The sequence below is a fragment of the Salvia hispanica genome, chromosome 5 (genome assembly GCF_029641045.1).
Source record: "Salvia hispanica isolate PSC_SH4W2 chromosome 5, Shi_PSC_v1, whole genome shotgun sequence".
In the NCBI taxonomy this organism is placed as follows: Eukaryota; Viridiplantae; Streptophyta; class Magnoliopsida; order Lamiales; family Lamiaceae; genus Salvia; species Salvia hispanica.
The window spans coordinates 33,908,965-33,922,201 of record NC_142696.1 but is presented as its reverse complement, the minus strand read 5'-3'; the positions used below and the strand labels follow the sequence as shown (position 1 = coordinate 33,922,201).

Here is a 13,237-nt window from a genome sequence, read left to right as displayed (position 1 = left end):
AATAAATAATACGGAGTAACAATTAATGAAACACACCAACTGCAAATATTATATTATAAATTACAACAGAAGAAAAACTTAGTCGAATACATAATTACTCATCTTTATTGACTCTGAATATACACATAGTCAATAACAAAACGAAAATAAAAGATGAGCAGCGGTCCAACCAGCATATTGGTTAATAATGATACTTACACAAAAGACAACATCACCGCCATAATCAAAACTCAAAACACATTCCAATGCATAAAACTTCAATCTTTAGGTTCTATTTTAACAGCCACCAACTTGTTCTTCCTCTTACTAAACTTCAAAGGCACATCAAATTCTTCAGCCAACTTCCTCTTAATCCCAGGGCTAATATCAACTTCATCTTTCAGAGCAAAGCTTTTCTTCCGCTCCACTGATGGACACACATCAGGAGTAACATCCACATCAATGATAAAATCATCATTCATAAAGCCATTAACTTTACACTTATTTTCAACACTCATGACACCATCATCGGGAAGTATCTCAAGATCAGTTTTCATTCCACTGCAAGCAGGTGAAAACAACCTTTCACCATAAACCTGATATGGAAAAAAGTTTAGTAATAATATAATCATAATAATCATTACTTACTATAGAACATTTAAAAATATTATAAAATACCTGCAGCGAATCATCATCATTACCCAAATTAACAATGGGCGATAGCCTGTCGCAATCCTCTAAAAAGAGATCATCTAATGACTTCGAAGTATCTCCATTATCAACATTATCAAACATAATCGCCGAATACTTGCGAATAATAGTCTCATCACAAACAACCTTTTTAACATTATATGGCTTCAAACTCAGAAAATCAACTTCTTTTCTTAGAGATATCTTAAAGAGATAGATTTTGTCAGTGATGAAATTCTCAACTTCCTTCGGCACACAATTAGCCGAAACAACCTGATATCAATAAAAAAAATTAGCCAACTAATTAAACTAAAATAAAAAAAACAATACATAAACACATAAATAAAAGAAGTACTTATTATTTATATTTTTCCTAACATACCTCCTGTAACACCCACCTTTTTCACTTATCTTTAAACCATTCGGGAGAAATTGAAATGTAAACGCATTTCGTCCTAAAATTTCATTTGGAGCTTAATTAGATGATTGTTCACCTTGTCTTCTTATGATTTGACCGAATATTTAAGTATCGGCATACCAACAGCTATGATTAAAAGATTTGTCCAAGGACGTATATACGATAAAGGAATATCTTTAGCAAATGAATGAGTACATGATTAAGGAGCAACGAACTACTTTATGAACAAATAGAACCAATGTATTACTCATAAGTTGCTACATATATGTAAACTTATGGAGTACAGTCATTTAAGTTACAAATATGCTTTTGGACTTCTTCCTCTCAACCCAAAAGGAGTGCCCACTGCTTCGGCCCACTCACACTTGGCCTGTTAGACCCAAGGGCAGCCAGCCCCTCACAAATAATCGTCACCACCCCAGCCCATTATATAAGCAGACCTGCAAAATGAAGACAAATATCATCAATTCTCCAAGGTATACAAGGCTGCAGCAAGGTACTATATGATAAATAAATAAGGCTTTACTTTGATTACAAAACAAGGGAGGGTTTTGAGATGTCAAAAGATGTCCAACAACTTGCCTAAATAGGAATGGCAGCTGCACTCTTCCTACCACAAAAAAAAAAAAAAAAAAAAAAACAAGAATAACTATGAGTCAAAACCCAAGTGCTCATTAAGTGACAAATTTTTTTTTAATGGATGGAGCAGTGAAGGACCAACAAAAATGAGTTTCTGCAGCAACATAACCGAAGAGGGGCAATCCCATTTATTTTCTCACAAGTACATACTCCATAAACCACTAAAAATAGCTAACAAAGAGCCAAAGAGTTTCAGATTTGATCTCTGCCAAAATCCCAACAAACTCCAATACATATACACATATACCTTCTAATCAGTTTCACAACTCCAACACATATCAGTTTTCTCACAACATCGAGAGAGAGAGCTAGCGAGTGGGAAGAAGTTTTGTTTAAAGTCCAGTAAGAAGAACTACAATCTCAGCTCTTCCCATAGGAGTTCAAGGAGGGAGTAAGCTTTGAGAACTTTGGAAATCAGAGTTTAAGCCACTGTCTTTTGCAAGAGGTAATACACCTCCACCTTTCTCCCAAATAACATATCCTATCATCATGTAGAAATCAGCCCCATCAAAAGAGGTAATACACCTCCACCTTTCTCCCAAATAACATATCCTATCATCATGTAGAAATCAGCCCCAAGCATGTTAAAGCACATATCTACAACCCCTCGGCGGTTAACTAACAAAAGATTTAGGATAAGCATAGAACAATAACACTTTCACTCAACTCCTCTAAGAAAAATCAAATCTGTCAGCAGGTCCAAAGAAGCCCCAATGCTCAATCTATAGATAGACTTAGCTCTTTAAAACTAAATAACTACACTAGGAAAGAATGGATTAAAGAACTTAGCTTTAGGAGTGTTGACGGGAGCAGGGGCAAGGGCTGTCTGGCCGAGCAACGAACAGCATCGGTCGACCGCGAAAGGGGTCACTCCGAGCGCGAATTCGCCGGAGAAGACGAGAGAAGGACGAGGCGTTTGCAAGCCGCAGCTGAGAGAGAAAGAAGGAGGCGATGCCTCCTCTCTGCTGCTGGGTTCGCCGAGGATGAGAGCGCTCGACGGCGGCAGCAGACGTGAACCTCCGGTGGAGTGAGCAAGACAGAGAGACGGAAGGGGGAAGAGAGGGACGCCGCCGGAGGCGGCGGCGAAAGGCGGCGTGAACAGAGGCGCCGCCGGATTCTCTTCCAAGCTAGGGTTTTTGCAATTTGGGAATGTTAAGAAGAGAGAAATCGATAGAAATGAGGAGAGAGAAAATTGGGTCTCTTTTGATTTTAATTGTTTTGTCTTTGGGCCTTTCTTTTATTTATTTGCACCTTGGGCCAAAGAATTTATTTGAGGGAGTTTTAAGTTGGGCCTCTCCATTAAAAGTAAATATGGGCTTAAGAAATGTTAGAAACGGGCTGCCTTTTATTTGAACTTAATTATGGAGTTGGGCCACCAACTAAATTAAAGTATGGGCTAGGAAATTAATTAAATCATGGGCTCTCCTATGATGTTGGTTAAATAATTAATGGTTCGCTAATTATTTTCACGAAGATAAGTCTAATGTTCCGAACCTTAGTTTAAGCACTCGAATAATTAATTTTAAGAATTTATGCGCTAACGATGAATAAACCTCGAGCTTATTTTAGTGCTTAAATAAATGGAAAAGGAGGTAACATCCTCTAGTTAAGCGAATAATTTTTCCAATTAAATTAAATCTACTGATTTAATTAATGTTCAAGAATTTCTAGAAACTCTCTCTAGAAAAATAAGAAAAAGAATAAAAGAGCACGCACTTAGGATGCATTCACGTTTAATTTTCTTGACTTCTTAAAGTCTAATTAAGTATTATTTTATTTCCTAAAGGCACGTCTTCGCACGTCGTCTAAGGCCAAGTTAAAGAAATTTACGGAAAGGGATTTAGCTTTTGAGGTGGGCATTCTTTCAAAACGTGATTTCAGTATGAAAATGTGAATCTTTGCTCAAGTATGTTGTCATGCCATGTTTTGTTTTATGATTACCTATCTGCTTGGCTATGCCAATTCAAGTTAAATCGAATTCGGGTCCCAGTAGGGCCGCAAACCCTACTCGGACTAGTGTACACATGAGGGGACCGTGAGCTAACAAAGGAGTTGGCCGGTCCAGTGACCGTCGTGGAATGTGGCCACATTCCCGGTTCACATCAGTTTCAGATATGGTATATCTATGTTATGTGATTGCGCAATCAAATCTTTACTCAAGGAAAAGTATTTTAGTGACTCGGGTCTTTTAAGTAAAACCCCGTGATCACTCAACTGTGGCATTGACAATTAAAGATAGAACCATTTTTGGCAATGTGCCCACTGAGTATATCAAATACTCAGCCCTGCATGTTATTTTCAAATGTGCAGGTTGAACGTGGACGAACAGGCGAAGGTGTTGGGACAAGCTTTTTAAATAAGTAGTTAGGTAGCCCAAAGTAGCATGTCTTCATACGTGCTATTTTGTCTTGGACTCTTCCGCTGCAAATCTAGAGCTGTGTGCTAGAAAGCTATGAACTTAGTCTTGATACTCTGAACACGTTTTGACTATGTACCCATATGCCTTTGATACTATTGATTTAAGTGATTTCATCCTTTTATTGTTGTCCCTTGATTATTGAGAATTGTTTAGTCGCGAAATAGCTACACTCACTAGCACTAGGGAGTTGTGGTCGTGACAGAGTGGTATCAGAGCACCGTTCTTTCGCTCTGGACCCAAGAACCTTCTTTCAAGCCTTAGTCTAGAATGATAGCACTAGACTATAATATGACTAAAATGGAAAGATTAAAGGGACCCAACACCTCAACTCGTCACGTTCATCTGCACCAATGAGGTAAGAAAGAAGTTCTTACAAAAAAAATGCAGTTATTCATGAAAGAACGTGATAATTGGAAAAATGATTTCTTTTTAAAGATATTTTGAAAATATTCAAGGATTTCAAGGAAAAGCATGTAAATTCCATTTTTCCTACGAACCATGAAAATTCAAGTTTAAAATGCTCAGCATAAGGATGTCTTTGAGACAAATGTTAAAGTATTATTAGTTACGCATGCTTGATTACGTGAAGTATGATGATAGATTGAGAAAGTTTTTAGAAAGTTACGAAATGACTAATGCATGCAAACATAGTATGCCTAAGAATGTACATTAGGCTGAACGCTCTTGAAGAATGATATAAGTTGATGACTTCCTTTCTGCTTTCCTAAGCGATAAAACGAACAAGTATATGCAAGTTAGGGCAAAACCCTAAATTTGTTTTAAAAATGAGGAAATATAGGTGAATGGGTCTAAAAGTGTAACCCACGCCTTTTCCTCTACCCTATGCCTTGACGAGACCACGATCCATAATGTTGTAATTGGAACAAAACAATTCCAAATGTACAATAATGAACCTAACAAATTATAAATAACCCATCTATTCTTAGATGGTAACGATCACACGAGATACGAGAAACTACCTACGGCACATGGGCGTCTGTTGAACGTTTTAAATGATGAGAACAACATGAAGTTCCCTTTGTCTTCATGAACTCATTCATAACCGAAATGAGCGTACCCTCGATTCAGTAAAGGAGGTGTATCCTTACACGAAAAGATATCGTACCTACGATCTAATTACGTGATCCAGTCTTGCGTAGCAAGTCAAGGAGGCTACGCGATCTAGAAACAATGCTTATAGCACGTTGTGAAGCACGATGGAGAGTGCAATATTTTACGAGAATGACCGCTCTGACTTATCGAGAACATTATGAAAATATGACCTTCAACGGCAGTTATTAGTTATAACACCAGGAATCCTAGCTTGGAATGTATGGTTTCCTAGAACGCTCTGATCATGTTCGATCTCCGAAAGAACAAACAAGAAAGTGCCACATAATTGGAACAGATGATTATGGTCAACAGTACTTACTTGGGTTCCCATCAATATCTTTCTACGAACCTCCTTAATGAAAATGCCCCCGTCTACTTTAGACTCCAGATTGACTCGCATTTATGCAAGTAATGCCTCACTTTTTCCTTTCCTATGAAAGTTGTAACTCTCTTCTAGTTTGTTGACTATAGTACTTGAGCTCATTATTTAGAAAATGTAAAGTGTTGACTTCTTAAGCTCCGGTCATAAACCTTCGATTCTAAAGTTGCTTACGACCATGCCCTTTGAAATAATCTCATTTTGAACATCCTTGATAAGGGTGTCTTGCCGTCTATTTAAGACTTTTGATTGACTCGCATTTTGGCAAGTAATAAGTCACTATCATTTTTTTCAACGAAAGTGGTGACTTACTTTCAAATCTTAGATTCAGAAGACTCACATGTTCTCAAACACCTTTGTTGGTTGTTGACTCCTATGACGCCCCCCCATTTGCAAGATCAATATCCTGGTTTCTTTAACTCTCACGATATAACTTCACCCTTAAGTTGCTTATTGTTCAGACATTTCTCCTCAGAGAATGGCACAATAAGTGGAACTTTTGTTCACCCCTCTATTTTTTCAACTATGTCTGTGGCGACATCTTCCTTTGAGGAACGGAACTCTTTCTAGCTCAATTCCATCACATATATTGTTTCTAGCTCGTAATTTCTTCTGCAACACTAAGTTAAGGTGAGTGTATTGCATATCCCTTGATGTATTGGACCTTTTTGATCGTTCTAAAAAGTTTCTTTCACCTTGGTTGCCTCTAACCAAACTTGCAAACCCATTGACTTGATTCCACAATATCATATTATGATGTCGTTGAGCCATGATCAACATTGATTCATGGAAATTGCCTATATTCCTAAACTCTCCCATGACTGATAAACTCAGGTCTTGACATGTTGAAACTATCATCCTTGATGTCCGGATCTAGTCAAGTTGAGCGGACAATTGAACTATCTTGTATGACAACCTACTATGGAAATTGAGAGTTAATAAAGTATCATCTTGTTCTCATGACCTATGTTCTTTCAAGCTCCTTTCAGAAGTGGGTTTTCAAATTCGATGGGTTTATCTGAAACCATTGGGACCGCCTAGTTCTTTGAATTGACAAGATGAGTTCAATTGAACCCAGTTTTTTCTTTCAAAAATCGATTGTTGCAAATTGATGATGAAAATTCACAAGAGTCGAACAAGATGTGATATTCTTGTCCCCTTTAATATGGTGGAGCCCTCCAAATTTTCAGTCATGCTCCTTCTATGTTTCCTATCCAAGTTAAGACTGTTTGATTAATCATTGAGTTCTTAGTATAAGGAAATCACGAAGGGCATAACGGTTTGGACTTTTCGCACTTGTGTGCCGCCGGTCACGAGCTGCTAAGGGATGGGTCGTTACGCTATATACATAGAATAATAGGCCACAAAAAGAGAAAAGTAAAGGAATCTTATATACGTACAGACCTAATGACTTCTCGTTGCACAAGACATATTTATCTAAGTGATTAATCGTTTGGGGCACAAATAACAAGGTGAACTAGGAGAGCCATGAGGAAATGGAGATCAAGATCATCATTAGGTAACGAAATCTAGTGAAAATATGAACACTCTCGTAGATTACGTTTTAATAAACGGATGTCTTCGACAAGAGGAAAATCATCTGAGATGTGGAGCAATAAAACCAACGAATGAAGGAACGATCGGGAAAATGAAAACGTACTTCAAATGAGAATAAGAAACAACAGCTTGCCCCAAAACCATCGCAGAATGACGGTAGACAAACCGATCTCAATAAGAAGGTTGAGTACCAACCTAAGGCCCACCCCTGTGCTAAGTGGTCAAGAAACCACCGTGGAGAGTGCATAGTTAGGACACATATGTGCCTTAATTGTGGTAGAAGCGGACATTTCTTCAGGGAATGCTGAACAAGAATACTAGGACATGAGGGAGGCAGGACTATCAAGGGCAGCGTCCGTAGTTGAGGGCACTTCAAGCTGAGCCGAGAAGAAAGGCAGTCTCAATCTCACCCCAGCACCATATCACCAGCGGCAGCTACGCCAGAGGCTTCCCACTCAGGCTATAGTTACTGCACCGAGGCAGAAGCACCCTAAGATTGAGCGGGGAACCAAGAGCAAGGCAATTAGCAGGAGGCCTTATAGATATCTCACGAACTTGCTCGAACGTAGAATTCACTATGGGAAACCTTAAGTTAGTGGCTCACAATTTACATGTGATGTTGATATGGAGCGTTGACATCATATTGGGAATGGATTGGTTAGCCGAGAACTATGCTACCATTCTTTGTAAGGGAAGGAACCCACGATCTTTCACGGAATCTCCATGAGACGACGAAAGTCCATAATTTCTGCACTACAAGCGACCACTATGATGAGGAAAGGATTCCCTGCATACCTCGTTTACCTGAAGGGAGAAGAGAAAGAGGACCAAAAAAATAGAGGATGTAGCAGTGGTACGAGAATTTCCAGATGTCTTTCCTGACGCACTACCAAGATTGCCGCCAGACAGGCAATTGGAATTCACAGTCGATCTCGAACCAGGATCGGCTCCAGTATCGAAGGCACCATACAGAATGGTGCCTAAAGAGTTAGAAGAACTCAAAATACAACTACAGGGATTACTAGACCTTGGCTTCATCCGACCCAGTGTGTCACCATGGGGCGCACCAGTGCTCTTCGTGAAGAAGAAGGACGGAACACTGAGAATGTGTATCGACTACCTAGAGTTGAACAAGCTGACGCTCAAGAACAAGTATCCTCTACCAAGGATTGATGACCTTTTTGACCAACTTCGAGGGGCCGGTGTATTCTCAAAAATGGACTTGAGATCAGGCTATCACCAACTGAAAGTCCGACATGACGATGTACCCAAGACAGCATTCCGCACCAGATACGGCCATTACGAATTCACAGTGATGCCTTTCGGGCTCACAAATGCCCCGGCAGTGTTCATGGACTTAATGAACTGCGTGTTCCACCCATACTTGGACAAGTTCGTCCTAGTCTTTATAGATGATGTACTCATCTACTCGAAGAACGAGAAGGAACACGAGGAACATCTGAGAACCACCTTAGAGACGTTGAGAGCCGAGAAGCTCTATGCTAAGTTTAGCAAATGTGAGTTCTGGCTCAACGAGGTGAACTTCCTAGGACACATAGTAACGGCAGAAGGGATCCGAGTGGACCCTGCAAAAGTGGAAGCAGTACAACGTTGGCAGTCACCGACAACACCTAGTGAAATTCGAAGTTTCTTAGGTTTGGCTGGATATTATCGGAGGTTCATTGAAGGATTTTCTAGAATAGCCAGACCATTAACCCAACAGCTCAAGAAAGGGGCTAAGGTCAATTGGACGCCGGAGTGCGAAGCGAGCTTCCAACTATTAAAAGAAAAGTTGACCACCGCACCAGTCCGAGCCGTGCCAGCACCAGAAGCAGGCTATGTAGTGTACACCGATGCTTCAAAAGTCGGACTTGGATGCGTATTGATGCAGAATGGCAAGGTGATCGCATACGCGTCACGCCAACTCAGGCCACACGAGTTAAACTACCCCACTCATGATCTGGAACTAGCGGCAGTGGTACATGCCTTGAAGATTTGGAGACATCACCTCTACGGAGTTCGATGTGAGATCTTCACGGACCACAAGAGCCTTAAGTACTTTTTCGAGCAGAAGGATTTAAATATGCGACAACGTAGATGGCTCGAATTAGTCAAGGATTATGACTGTGGTATAAATTACCACCCAGGCAAGGCGAATGTAGTAGCAGATGCCTTGAGCAGGAAAACTACACCCCAAGTGGCCACCTTCCTTACACAAAATGAGGAACTCATACGGGAATTCGCTAAGATGCGATTGGAGGTAGTGAGAGCACCAGAGACGGTGGAAAGTAGGATCGCCACTCTAGTGATTGAACCAGACTTAAGGGCCAGAATTGTTGAAGCTCAAAGGAGTGATGAAGCATTAGAGAAAATTCGACTTAAGGTGAGGACGGGAAAAGAGGTGAGTTACCGCGAAGAAGCGGATAACGCCCTCACTTTTGAAGGGAGATTATGCGTGCCTAATGACGAGGCTCTCAGAGATGAGATCATGAGCGAAGCGCATGAGACACCCTACACCGCCCACCCAGGAGGTTTGAAAATGTATCAAGATATGAAGAAGCATTTTTGGTGGGATGGCATGAAGAGGAGCATAGCGTCGTTTGTAGAAAGGTGCCTAGCATGTCAACAAGTGAAGGCTCTACATCAACGACCCTATGGGAAATTGCAACCCCTGGAAATTCCCGAGTGGAAATGGGAGCACATTGCAATGGATTTCGTGACAGGATTGCCAAAGTCGCATCGAGGGAATACTGCTATTTGGGTGATTATAGATCGCCTCACCAAGAGCGCCCACTTTGTACCAGTTCGTATCACTTACGGATCGGACAAGTTAGCTCAGATCTATGTGCAAGAGATCATACGGTTACATGGAATACCGGTGACGATCACATCAGACAGGGATCCAAAATTTACTTCCAGATTTTGGATAAGCCTGCAGCAAGAGCTGGGCACTAGATTGAATTTCAGTACTGCATTCCATCCACAGACAGATGGGCAGTCTGAAAGAACGATCCAGACCTTGGAAGATATGCTGAGAGCCGTGGTGCTCAACCGCGGAGGAAAATGGGAGCCAGTATTGCCACTTATAAAGTTTGCTTACAATAACAGTTATCAGGAGACTATAAACATGGCCCCATATGAAGCACTGTATGGGAGGAAATGTAGATCACCACTTTATTGGGATGAGGTCGGTGAGAGAAAGACGCTTGGACCAGATTCTGTAGAGGAAATGATAGAGATCGTCCGCCAGATCCGTGAGAGAATCAAGGAAGCTCAAGACAGGTAGAAGTCTTACGCGGATGCTCGCCGAACCGACCTGCAGTTCAAGGCGGGAGACAAAGTTTTCCTAAAAGTATCTCCGTCTAAAGGAATTACGAGATTTGGCGTCAAGGGCAAGCTAAGACCACGTTTCATCGGACCCTACGAGATTCTAGAAGGAGTTGGTCCTGTGGCGTACAAATTGGCACTCCCACCGAGTTTCGGGAATGTACACAATGTCTTTCACGTGTCACAATTGAGAAAATACGTGTTCGACCCGAAACACATAGTCCACCAAGAGGAAATGGTTTTGGAACCAGACTTAAGCTATGAGGAGAAGCCAGAGGAAATATTGGATAGGAAGGTCAAGGAATTGAGGAACAAATCTATCGTAACGGTGGAAGTTTTATGGAAACACCATGGTCACGAGGAAGCTACGTGGGAATTTGAAAGACAAGATGAAAGAAAAGTACCCAGAGCTGTTTGGGTAGCATAAGCAAAATTTCGGGACGAAATTTTTGCTAAGGAGGGTAGAATGTAACACCCACCTTTTTCACTTATCTTTAAACCATTCGGGAGAAATTGAAATGTAAACGCATTTCGTCCTAAAATTTCTTTTGGAGCTTAATTAGATGATTGTTCACCTTGTCTTCTTATGATTTGACCGAATATTTAAGTATCGGCAAACCAACAGCTATGATTAAAAGATTTGTCCAAGGACGTATATACGATAAAGGAATATCTTTAGCAAATGAATGAGTACATGATTAAGGAGCAACGAACTACTTTATGAACAAATAGAACCAATGTATTACTCATAAGTTGCTACATATATGTAAACTTATGGAGTACAGTCATTTAAGTTACAAATATGCTTTTGGACTTCTTCCTCTCAACCCAAAAGGAGTGCCCACTGCTTCGGCCCACTCACACTTGGCCTGTTAGACCCAAGGGCAGCCAGCCCCTCACAAATAATTCGTCACCACCCCAGCCCATTATATAAGCAGACCTGCAAAATGTAGACAAATATCATCAATTCTCCAAGGTATACAAGGCTGCAGCAAGGTACTATATGATAAATAAATAAGGCTTTACTTTGATTACAAAACAAGGGAGGGTTTTGAGATGTCAAAAGATGTCCAACAACTTGCCTAAATAGGAATGGCAGCTGCACTCTTCCTACCACAAAAAAAAAAAAAAAAAAAACAAGAATAACTATGAGTCAAAACCCAAGTGCTCACTAAGTGACAAATTTTTTTTTAATGGATGGAGCAGTGAAGGACCAACAAAAATGAGTTTCTGCAGCAACATAACCGAAGAGGGGCAATCCCATTTATTTTCTCACAAGTACATACTCCATAAACCACTAAAAATAGCTAACAAAGAGCCAAAGAGTTTCAGATTTGATCTTTGCCAAAATCCCAACAAACTCCAATACATATACACATATACCTTCTAATCAGTTTCACAACTCCAACACATATCAGTTTTCTCACAACATCGAGAGAGAGAGCTAGCGAGTGGGAAGAAGTTTTGTTTAAAGTCCAGTAAGAAGAACTACAATCTCAGCTCTTCCCATAGGAGTTCAAGGAGGGAGTAAGCTTTGAGAACTTTGGAAATCAGAGTTTAAGCCACTGTCTTTTGCAAGAGGTAATACACCTCCACCTTTCTCCCAAATAACATATCCTATCATCATGTAGAAATCAGCCCCAAGCATGTTAAAGCACATATCTACAACCCCTCGGCGGTTAACTAACAAAAGATTTAGGATAAGCATAGAACAATAACACTTTCACTCAACTCCTCTAAGAAAAATCAAATCTGTCAGCAGGTCCAAAGAAGCCCCAATGCTCAATCTATAGATAGACTTAGCTCTTTAAAACTAAATAACTACACTAGGAAAGAATGGATTAAAGAACTTAGCTTTAGGAGTGTTGACGGGAGCAGGGGCAAGGGCTGTCTGGCCGAGCAACGAACAGCATCGGTCGACCGCGAAAGGGGTCACTCCGAGCGCGAATTCGCCGGAGAAGACGAGAGAAGGACGAGGCGTTTGCAAGCCGCAGCTGAGAGAGAAAGAAGGAGGCGATGCCTCCTCTCTGCTGCTGGGTTCGCCGAGGATGAGAGCGCTCGACGGCGGCAGCAGACGTGAACCTCCGGTGGAGTGAGCAAGACAGAGAGACGGAAGGGGGAAGAGAGGGACGCCGCCGGAGGCGGCGGCGAAAGGCGGCGTGAACAGAGGCGCCGCCGGATTCTCTTCCAAGCTAGGGTTTTTGCAATTTGGGAATGTTAAGAAGAGAGAAATCGATAGAAATGAGGAGAGAGAAAATTGGGCCTCTTTTGATTTTAATTGTTTTGTCTTTGGGCCTTTCTTTTATTTATTTGCACCTTGGGCCAAAGAATTTATTTGAGGGAGTTTTAAGTTGGGCCTCTCCATTAAAAGTAAATATGGGCTTAAGAAATGTTAGAAACGGGCTGCCTTTTATTTGAACTTAATTATGGAGTTGGGCCACCAACTAAATTAAAGTATGGGCTAGGAAATTAATTAAATCATGGGCTCTCCTATGATGTTGGTTAAATAATTAATGGTTCGCTAATTATTTTCACGAAGATAAGTCTAATGTTCCGAACCTTAGTTTAAGCACTCGAATAATTAATTTTAAGAATTTATGCGCTAACGATGAATAAACCTCGAGCTTATTTTAGTGCTTAAATAAATGGAAAAGGAGGTAACATCCTCTAGTTAAGCGAATAATTTTTCCAATTAAATTAAATCTACTGATTTAAT

General features: G+C 40.7%; 2 long non-coding RNA genes across 2 annotated transcripts; both read right to left on the bottom strand.

Moving 5' to 3' along the window:
- Positions 1–1,216: 1,216 nt before the first annotated feature.
- LOC125186075 (uncharacterized) lies at positions 1,217–3,012 on the bottom strand. Its single transcript, XR_007170357.2, has 2 exons — positions 1,614–3,012; positions 1,217–1,527 (listed from the first exon to the last, which is right to left on the bottom strand). It is a non-coding gene; the product is annotated as an uncharacterized LOC125186075 (long non-coding RNA).
- Positions 3,013–11,149: 8,137 nt separating this feature from the next.
- Positions 11,150–12,370, bottom strand: LOC125213920 (uncharacterized). Its single transcript, XR_007175039.2, has 2 exons — positions 11,548–12,370; positions 11,150–11,461 (listed from the first exon to the last, which is right to left on the bottom strand). It is a non-coding gene; the product is annotated as an uncharacterized LOC125213920 (long non-coding RNA).
- Between the last annotated feature and the right edge of the window lie 867 nt (positions 12,371–13,237).